The sequence below is a fragment of the Callithrix jacchus genome, chromosome X (genome assembly GCF_049354715.1).
Source record: "Callithrix jacchus isolate 240 chromosome X, calJac240_pri, whole genome shotgun sequence".
In the NCBI taxonomy this organism is placed as follows: domain Eukaryota; kingdom Metazoa; phylum Chordata; class Mammalia; order Primates; family Cebidae; genus Callithrix; species Callithrix jacchus.
The window spans coordinates 110,692,533-110,704,320 of record NC_133524.1 but is presented as its reverse complement, the minus strand read 5'-3'; positions in this window follow the sequence as shown (position 1 = coordinate 110,704,320).

The window sequence follows — 11,788 nt, the reverse complement described above, 5'->3', positions numbered from 1 at the left end:
AGTTCAAATCTTTTTATAACTTTGTGTGGACCAAGCATATTAATTACATCTGCTGAGTTGGCCACTGTGTGACTGTAGCTTTTGATCCTGTTTAATCATCGATTAGCTGTGTGATCCTGGGCGACTGGTCTAAGTTCTTTGTACCCCAATTTTCTTATTCTCTATATGGGATAGACTAGGAGCAGGCAAACTATGGCCTGTCTGTTTTGTGAATAAGGCTTTATTAGAACACAGCCACATCTATTTTTTTACATATGGTCTACGGCTCCTTCAAGGTTACAACAGATTTGAGTAGTTGTAATAGAGGTCATATGGTCCCTTGATAAAAAAGTTGGTCAACTACTAGGGAAGATTATTGCTTCCTTATGTACACAAAGTGTTGCTGAAAGTAGGAGAAAGTAGCACTTTTCAAATATGTGCTCACTTGTGAATATTCAAAAAAAATATGAAAATTAGTTGGGGTAGATTGCTTTATTGGCCCCAATCATTTCACCTTGTGTGTCCATTTTCTTACTATGTTACTGCAGTGCCTTGCCACTTGACTCTGGGCTCAGGCTTGTGATTTTCTCCAGCCAATTGGGCATTAGCCAATGGGACACAAACAGGGCTAAAAAAAGGGTGTATGGATTGATCCTTACTTTTTCCTTCTTTATTGTTAGCAGGAGGATATACCTGGGCTTAGCCTTTTAGAGTAGTGGTTGGCAAACTTTTTTGGGAAAGGGCTAGGTAATAAACATTTTAGGCTTTATGGATCAGATGTTCTCTGTTGCAATGACTTCACTCTGCTGTTATGGTACAAAAACAACCATACACAATACTCTAAAAAAATGGGAAGGTCTGTGTTCCAATGAAATGTTAATTACAAAAGCAGGTAGTATACTGAATTTGGTTCACTAATCCATGTACTGGAGGAAAGGAGTCAGGGAGCAGAGCTCACACATCCTACCCACCCCAATTGTGCTAGTGACCAGCCAGCTAACCCACAGACAGATGAGCAAATCCAGACAAGTAGAACTTCTCAGCCTAGTCTCAGATGCATGCATAATTAGTGCTTATTATTGTTTATCACTGGGATCTTGACATTGTTTGTTACACACCAAAAGCTAACTGATTCACATATTACTAAACGGTAATGTAAAGCAGAAGAAACTCCTGTATAGAGTTAAACATACAGACACACATGCAATGGAATTAAATAGTGTTTGTAAACACTTTGTGTCTACTAGTAAGACTAGCTACCATTTATATATTGCTTACTATGGTTTAAACAGTGTACTAAGCACCATTTTATGATCAATAATCCTCAAAACTGATGAGTTATGTAGGTTCTTTTATTATCCACATTTACCATATAAGGAAATTAAGGCTCAGTGAGTAAAACAAACTTGGCCAAATTTGTACAGAGACAAAGTATCAGAACTAGGTCAATCTCTAAATATATTTCTCTTTAAAATTATTGTTTTTTAAAACTGACATACAAGTTGTATGTATTTATTGTGTATAACATGATGTCTTGAAATGTATATACATGGTAGAATGGTTAAATTTAGTTAACAAATGCATTGCCTGATGTAGTTCTCCTTTGTTGTCAGAACCCTTACCATCCACTCTCTTTGCATTTTCTAAGAATATAATATATTGTCGTTCACTATAGTCATCATGCAGTACAATAGAGCAGGGGTCTCCAACAACTGGGCTGCAGACTGGTACGGATTGGTAGCCTGTTAGGAACCAGGCCACACAGCAGGAGGTGAGCAGTGGGCAAGCAAGCATTACCACTTGAGACCTGCCTCCTTTCAGATCAGTGGTGAGATTAGATTCTCATAGGAGCATGAACCCTATTGTGAGGTTGACATCTGAGGGATCTAGGTTGCCTGCTCCTTATGACAATCTAACTAATACCTGATGCACTAAGGTGGGACAGTTTCATCCTGAAACCATCTTTCCCACCTCCATCTGTGGAAAAGATGTCTTCCACGAAACCAGTGCCTGGTGCCAAAATGGTTGGGGACTGATACAATAGAGCTCTTGAACTCATTCCTCTTATCTATCTGTAATTATGTATCCTTTCACTAACACTTCCCCAACTGACACTCCCCTATAACAACCCCAGCATCTGGTAACCACCATTCTACTCTACTTCTATGAAATTAACGATTTTAGATTCCATATATGAGTGAGATCCCTAAGTATTTGCATTTCTGTGCCTGACTTATTTTACTTAACATTATATCCTCCAGATTCATCCATGTTGTTGCAAATGACAGAATTTCCTTCTTTTCTTATGGCCAAATAGTATTACATAGTGTATACATACCACATTTTCTTTATCCATTCATCCGTTGATGGACATTTAGGTTGATTTCATATCTTGGCTATTGTGAGCAGTGTTGCAATGAACATGAGAGTGCAGACACAGTCTCTGACATACTGTTTTTCTTCTCCTTGTATCTATGCCCAGTAGTATCTGAAAGTCTAAAAGACCAGATGCACTATTGATATCTGAAAACTCAAATAACACTTCTTAGTTTAATATAATCATCTTATTTCCTTCCAGTATAATTTTAAATTATCTCTTAAATTAACTAAGCGTTTGTAAACATCTTGATGGAAACCAAACTCTCATTAAAGCACAATTGATTAAAACATTTCTTACCTTTCAGGAGGAAACTTAGTCATAAATGAAAACAATACACTTTCGCTGGGAGTCATCAGTAGAACTTTTTAGTGTCTGTGCCAAAATTTGATCTTGTCTTATACTCCAAGTAAAATGATAGATTAATTTGAATTTGTACATGATAGCTTAATATAATTTATTTGTTCTACTTTACATGGGATTTGTATACTTAGACCTTGTATATTTGTTTATTGTGTCTTTCAGCTAAATATATAAAAATATCAAACCCTATCTCCCAGTTAGTCTGGTTACCCTGTCCTTAGGAAACAAAACAAAACAAGCAAACAAACAATGCTACTATTAGGAAGAACAAATATATTCAGGAGTAATTAATTCATAAGCCCTGCTTAGAGCAAAATTTAAATAGTACAAATAACTGAGTCTAAAAATTCAGCAAATAACATTAAGGTATCAAAACCCAGCTTTATATACATGTTTTTCTTTGGCCTCTCAACCTGAGCTCAAATTATAATGTGAGTAGTGGCTATAATTTTTTTAAACACGTATGTTCATGTAGCCAAAGAATTTTACTAAATTCCACTTTGATTCTACAATTTAGTTGCTTGATCTTAAGCAAGTCACTTAACCTCTCTGAGTCTGAAACTCCTAATCTTGAAAATAGAGATGACAATAAGAGTATCTACTTTTTCAGAATTGCTATGAAAATTACTGAGGGATATAAAGTGCCAAGTAGAGTCGGTATCTGGCACACACATAACAATCAGTCAGTTGTTTGTCTAATGTTATTTTGTTGCTGAAATCAATGGTAGTCAGTGTGGCTGTTTAACCTTTATTTACAAAGCATTAATGGGTACTTCAAGTGAAACAATAATTAAATATCTGGTAAATGATATATGTGGATTGGTTGTGCATTTGATCATTTTCCCTTATGTAGAGGATATAAATAGCTATGCTTCTACAGGACCATTGACTCTAAAAATACACTCTTAAATGTATTTTGGTGACAGTTAAGTGTTTTTTGAGACACATGAAAGCTTATAATGTCAATCATTTGACCCATCTCCTGAATGATAAATTATAATGTATTATATGCTCTCTGGTTATACTAAGGAATAATTATAATGAAGTGATAATAGTGACAGGCAAAACAGATATGATAATTTTAGCATACACAAACATACTTTAAATGAAATATTGTATACAATTAAGACAATACTCCAATTTGTTATTATTATTATCTGATGACCACATAATAAGAAGGCAGCATAGTGAAGCATTTTGGAAAAAAATCTAGAATATTTTGAGCATGAAACGTGACTGTAGTCCCCCACTTAATAGCTGTGTGATCTTGGGCAAGTTTTTATATCTGTAGGTTCCTAATTTCTATGACAATCAATCATCATTAATTCATTTCACAAATATGATTGAATAACACTATATGATATACACTGTGGAAAAAAAGTGGATAAAATAAACAAAGTTTACATACATATGTCATGCCTTCCTTAAAAAATGTTTAGCAATGTCTGGTGCTTATTTTGTTCAAAAACCAGTTTTATTCTTATTAAACTATCGGCTTCTAATTGCAAATTGTTCCAAACCGTCATGGTCAGTTTTGTGTAAAGAGATTAAAATGGTCTGCCTGTATTAAGTACTTAATAACAAAGTATCCTCCAACTCAGTGGTAGGGACCTCTGAATCATTTATTTTTAGCACATGAAATTATCTATCCAGAAAGAAGTTGCAGTGCATATCTTCTGCAGCTGTCTATTCAAAGATGACGATGTTCAAGTCATTTGAGTCAGCCACGTCATTACCATGTACTTTGTACAGGAGCTTGAATATGAGACCATACCTGTTCCCAGTAAACTTTCTATTGTATTTTGTATGGAATAGTGAGAATATTCAATGACAATATTGAATGACAAACTCCAATGAGAACACAATAATATTGTTATTTTGTTTAAAATATATGTTCATCCCAGCTGTACTGTTTCATTCTGTCAGATAGTAAGATTAAATAAGAAATAACTTCTTCAGACTGGGTATTGTGGCTCATGCATGTAATCCTCGCACTTTGAGAGGCCAAGGCAGGAGGATCATTTGAGCTTAGCCTGGGCAATACAGCGAGACCCCATCTCTATAAAAATTAAAATTAAAAAAGAAATTGTTTCTTCAAAGCTGTTTTCTATCTGACAAATTGGCATGTTTGTATAATAATTGTATGCCTTATTAATTAAATATACTGTATAATTAACACTTATCAATCAATCAATCTATCTATCTATCTATCTCCCTTTCTATCCTAGTGGTGTAATAGGAGGCAAATCTATTTCAGCATGCTGTTAACTGGTATCTGAAGAATAAATAAATTGGAAAGAATAAATAAGTTGGAAAAGGGAGAGGAGCAAAATAAGGTAGCAACTTGTACAAAGGTATTGGAGGTAGAGTGCTGAGTGGGAGGAGAAAGACCAGTAGGATATAAATTTAGAGAGGTAGATAAGGGCCAGGTCATGCACAGCCCTATATGTTGAGCCACTAAAGGGTTTTAGGTGGAGCATGTCATGATTCAGCTTTCCTGCCCTATTTTGCCTCTCTTTTCAGAACAATTTTGCTTTTAAATGTGTTAAGACATTTGCTGAACTATTTTTTTTCACAGTAATCAGTTTTATTTCTGTCAACCACAAAATGGTTTTTTCTCCTTTGTCTTCTAGTGTTCCCCTGTATGTTTCATTCTGAAACTTACCAGACATAAATGACTTCTAATAAACATTAGTAGCTATTAAATCCTTTACTTACCAGTAAACATTATTTCTCTTAGCTATAAAAGGTGATGGATCTTTTCATTTCTTCCCTCCTCATGTACCAGAGCATTAAAGAAGCATCCAAAATGCAAATGACTTTTTAAGGAAAGCACGCTCATGCAGAATTAAATGAGAATTAGAAGATGAACAAAATAAACATTTTAATATACAATTTAAAATTTAATATACAAATTTTAATGCTGCAAGTTCCTTTTTAATCTATTGCTTTTTATACTGAATGGACCACTTTTATGTCTTTTTATTTCAGCAAAAATTTGGTATGGTGATTTCTGTACGTCTGTTCCTCTCTCCTTCTTCTAGTTCTTATTCCTTCTTGAATCAGGAATAAGAGGAATACTGTCTTGTTCTCTGTGACCTCCTTATTACTTACTTTCTTTGCTTCTCTTCTCTGCGTAGATCAAGCAACATCCTTCCTCTGTAACCCTCTAAAGTCATTTCCTGTGTCCTTCCAGTGGCAGGAATCTTCACTAGAATCAGCTCACAATATTTTCACCCATTCTTTGCTGAGGGTAAATAATTTTATCCGAAACTTCAAGTTGATTCACTGGGAGACTAGATATATATACCATACTTGCTATTTATTTATCCTAATAAGATTTTCTCATCATGCATTGTCTCCATTTTTAAGATCATCTCTTTAAGATAAATTTGTTTTGCTCACATTCAATTTGGTTTTATTTTGTTTTTTCCTACTGTATACAGTTTGTTATAGTAAATGAAGGTATGTGGGCTTGATGGGGGATAAAAAATAGCGAAAGAGGTTGTTGTCATTATATCTTCAAGAGGAAGGAAGTAGCCACTGGCACTATATATTGAATGCTTTAACAGTTGTAATGACAAGAAGGACACTCACCTTAATTCTGAAGTAATAAGATTAGATGACTGGAGAGAGGAATTTTTATAACCTCCCCTCTTTGCAACATCCTACTGGAGCATTTCCCTCTAACAAGATTCACACTCCTTCCCTTTACTTTATTCTCTTAAAGCTCTCCTGGGTTGCTGAAATAAGATATTCTTGGAACTGAGGTGATAATGAGTAACTGTATGAATAAGTCCATGATAACATGTCTATTTCAATCAACTCAATGTCTTAGCTTATAAGGAATGAAAAAATAAAAACATTTAGATTCAGTGGCAAATGTGAGTAAGTGATACTTAGGGTCAAAATAGCCTTTGAGGTGCCTCACAATTTCTAGCATTTGTCTTCACATGCACAAATAGAAAGCTGAATTTTGTACATTCTTTGTTCATAGGAAGAAAAAAGAATAGTTGGACTTACTTGCATAAGTCAAATAAAATGATAAAGATAAAAGTTATCTCTGAAGAAAGAACATAAACACCTTGAAAACAGATAAGAAGCCGAAAACTAAGTGTAGTTAGTAACCAGGGAAACAGCTAAATCTCCATCTAGTCACAGCCATCTTCTAGGCATTAGCAAAGAGGTAGAACATGGAATGGAAAATCATTGATCCTTTTCAGTGAAAACCTGAGCTCTACTTTTTCATTCCATACAATAAACATTTTCCTGTGAATGCTGAAATTTTAATCAACCTTTCCAATATTTACATTTAATGCACATTTAAAATGTCCACAGTTAATGCCTATTTTAATTTATTTTATCTGGTTAATGTGGAGCTTTAGCTCTAGAAAAAGGAAATGAAAAGAGATCAACATCACAAAAAGAAGTCATTTTCAAAGTATTGTCTGGAAGTTTGTGTAAATAGGGTAACATAGTATTTTGTACTCAAAAGTTATATTAAGCAACATGTATGACAATGCATGAAATAAATACATGTAAGAAACTCTCATTTGTAACCCACATCTTACCCAAATTAATTCCCAAGTTGAGTACAAAATTATGTTTCACAATCTGGCAAGTGAACCTCAGGATAACTTGGCAAACTTGTACTGTGGATAAAGCAAGATTGAAATATCAAAAGTAAGATTCTAAGATTCTGTTTTAAACTCAGCAAGGCATCATGTGTCAAATGTGATCTAGTTCTGCCTTATTTGCTTCTCCATAAAGGTTTGATAAACCAAATGTTCCTGGGAAAGCTAAGCAAAATTACTGCAGTAAGGTGCTGGTGCTCTTTTAACTTAAAGCTATGGCCAAGTTGTAGGAAAAAAATAAGTGAGGGCATCAAATAGAAAGCAAGGTGAGGGCAACGTGGAGAATAGAAAGAGAAAGGGAATGGTAGAATGGGAGGTCAAGGTATAGAAAAAAAGAGATACTGTCACCATTAAGCACACTTTCCAGGTTTTCAGCATTTAAACTTTTCACAAACTCTGTTATTTCTCCTGCTGGAAACAGATAACTCCTTTACCTGTAGATTTTTTTCTGAGGCTACCTGCCTAGACTTCTGGTTGTCCCAATTTCCACCTTCATCTTCTGCTAACCTGCCTGTACAGCCTTGCAACTGCCCTTTGGTACCTGTAATGTTCTCTTATTCCTGCTGCTTTTAAAGGCCCCGCATTTCATTTGTAAAAGGGACTCAGTGAGCACTCTAGTCTTCCAAAAAGCAAACGGTAAAGAAAAGTTGACAAAATTCAGCCCCTTTAGGGAGATCAGCATATAAACTGAAAGTCTCTGTTCTCTTTTTGCTTTTACACTCTTGTCAAGTTTTCAACATTTTAAGCAAAAAAAAAAAAAAAAAAAAATTAAAATTAACTTTGAAGCTGTTGAGAAATGAAAGGGGAGCTGCTTCTGAGTGAATGCTGAATGAGAATGAATAACTTCAAGTATCTTAAACTTAATATTGAGAACATTTGGCAATTTTTTTAAAAAAACGAGTCTCCTACAGTGTAGATCTATAGAAATATGTAACAGGATTTGAGGCAGCTTAGGAAGGACTAATATATTAATATTAAACTCTTTAAGTAGGATTTCTTTTTGTTTTGCAAATCAGCTTAATTGCCATAGGAAAAAAGAAAAAAAGCCACAACTTGAATGTCAAAGTATTTAATTCACATGGTCACCCAAGGGCACCATTTGTGTAATTGCTCTGCTCTCTAAGAAACTAGAATATTTTCTCCTAAATCTACCGTGTATTCAACAAGCCAATGTGGCCAATTGTTCCTGGATAAATGATCTGTTTTCTGAAAATGGCAGAAAGAAGAGAAAAACCAGTCTCTGGGGAAATCTTGTGATGAATAAATGTAGCCTCCTATAACTCTCCCATAAATGGATTCTCATTGATATAATCTGTTATAATCGGGAATATTGTCAGCACTACTTTTTATTATGGGAAAATATTTTAGCAAGTACAAATCAAGATATAGTTATTCACCTATTTATACACTTGGAGTAAGTTTAGGGTTGTTGCATTTGTCAAATAGAAATGCAGGATGACCAGTTAAATTTTAATTTCAGAATAAACGATGAATAATTTTTTTTAGTATATGTTCCAAACAAGGCATGAAACATACTTATACTATTATTTTTGTCTTTTTATTTGAAATTAAAGTTTTTCTGTACATGCTATATTTTATCTGCAACCTCAAGTAGTTCCTTTGAAAAGAAAACATACTATATTTATCTGTAGTTGCATTTCTTCAAACAATAAATCTAGCTGTTTAATTTATAAGTTCCTTTGTTTTTTATTCTACTGCATGTGATTTCTTTCCCTCTGGATGAGGCTGGAATTTATTTATTTGAAATAAAAGTCTTGTGAACCCAGTGGTAAAAACTGGAACTATGCCAGAATACGTATGGTTTGGGGTTACACCCCGTATGCATAGATTTTAAAGTATTCATTAACTGAGAAAAGGATAAAAATACTGATTACTTTTAGTTGAACCAGTGATTCTAAAGTGTAATTATTTTTTACCATGTAAAAATATGTGTATTTATATGTTAATAATATATATCATTTTAAAATTGCTAAAGGCAAATTCTAGTCAATTTTCTCTGTGCATGTGTGTGTGTGTGTGTGTGTGTGTGTGTGTTGTATATACATATACAGTGGTTGTTTCTACTAAAATATTTGCTGAGAACTACAATGATCCCATGTGATTCCTTTGTTTTACTCTATTTTGTAAGAGTAGATGCTTTTCTAATTCTTTACTTTGTGATTATTTTTCTCTGGAATTACTCCATGATGGAGTTTTAATATTTATATTAATTTTAGAGGGATTGCTAAAATAGTTTTAAAGTTAGACATTAAATAAGTTTATACACTGATTTTTAAAATAATGTGAGTGAGTTGAAATATTTGGGAAGAAATAGCAACTCAATTCTCTCCATTTTACAATTCTGTTATGACATTGATTCCTTCCTGAAGTAATGAAGCATAGGAGGGAAAGAGAGACGGTAACAATAAGATATGCCATGCAATGCCAAAACTGGCTAAATGCATTTCTATTCCTGTAACAAAAAGTTATTTGATATATTGCAGAAATTTAGTAAACTTGCAAATGTCTGTCTATAAAGAGTTGTCTAACATCTCAATACTAATTTAGGCAAAATATATCAAATATCCTTTAGTTTGTGTATGCTATGTTACAAAGTTTTAATAGCATTGCTTCCGCTTGAGATAAAACTGTATGTAAGGATTAAGCAAAGCAACTAGGAGTTTTAATTCACAGAAACTATTTTAATAATTCAGCATTTTTACTATGAATATTTTTGCTAGTGAGTCAGAAAACTGGGTTTACAAATTGACAACAACAGATGTCAAATGACATTAATATACATATAGACAGCAACTGTCTTTCTCTTTGCAAAGCCACGAGTACTGTAATTCTTTCCATTAGAAATAGAGTCATTGGTTATACAATCGTGCTGTTAAAGATGGTATAGTCTAGTGCAAGCACTATTATTTTTGATGAGGTAAATGGAGCCCTGATAATGTGAACTCTCCACAATAACAAACTTAAATGAGAATACTGCCCAGCTCACTCTTCTTACTAGATTAAGTTGTTTTTTATTGAGTAAATGCTCCCAGATTGCTGCAAAGATTTGATTAATTTCCAGAGTTCTAAAAACATTGTTTCTGACAACTTTTGCCATTTTTGTTTTTGAGAAGAAAAATATTGTCAGAGGTTCTTACTCTGGCATTTTCACTGATGTCACTCCTAACTGTTTAACCCAAAAGAAGCTTTAAGCAAATAGGGAAATGGCAGGAAAACTTTTGTGGTGTGCTAGTAGAAGTGTAGAATTAAAGGAAATAATTTCTTATAGCATGAAACAGTTCTGGGCACAGGAGCCTATACCGATACCATTAGATGCCTCCTGCTACTGAATGAGAGGCAGGAGAGTTTCTCCTGCATGAAACCTAACTCAAATGCAAAGCAGAGTTTGGCTTTCTGGAATGAGAATGAAGGGCATGAACGCTGAGATATTTCCACTTTTCGGGCCCAGGCACACTGCATCTACTTAAGTATAATCCAGATCAGGACAACAGACTCCACTTCCTAGAACCCTTCAACATAAACCTATCGCTTATTAATAAATTACAGCCACCTATTGTTAGGGAGGAGCAAGAGCTAAAGAGAGAGACATTCTGTGCACCAAGTATGCAGACATAGTTGTGAACTTAAGACTGGGCACCAACAGAGAAAAATACGCACTGCCAAATCTGTCTTCAGCCTAGGCATAAATCTATGGCAGTCCATTACCAGAGGAATTTTATGCTGTATGCGTTGCAGAAAACAACAGCAGCAGAAAAACCCAAACATAGATACATTCCTGACTAGATTTTTTCAACCCCCTGCACTAATAGCCTAATAAAAGAAAAACCATGCCCATTCCTGGGCATGAATAACATTTACCTCAGTCTCTTCTGTTCTACACATGATGTTGGGCATTAAGTTTAAAAAGAAATGAAACAAATCAATCAACAGAACCAGATGCAGAGGAGACATAAATACTAGAACTTTGAGACAGGAACATTAAATTAACTGTAATATATTAAACTAGCTAGTGGAAAAGATGAATAATTGCATGCACAAATGGAGAAATTCAGCGGAGATGGAAACTATAAAAAACATGTCAAATGTAAATCTTAGAAATAAAAAAGACAACATGACAGATGAAGAATGTCTTCAATAAGCTCATCAGTAGGCTCGACACAGTCAAGAAAAACTGTATGAACCTGAAGATAGTTCCATGCAGATTACCCAAACTGAAACAGAGAAAAAAGAAAGAGAAGATCGGGTGTGGTGGCTCACGCCTGTAATTCTGGCATTTTGGGATGCTGAGGTGGGCGGATCACGAGGTCAGGAGATCCAGACCATCCTGGCCAACATGGTGAAACCCTGTCTCTACTAAAATACAAAACATTAGTCGGGCGTGGTGGTGCGTGCCTGTAGTCCCAGCTACTCAGGA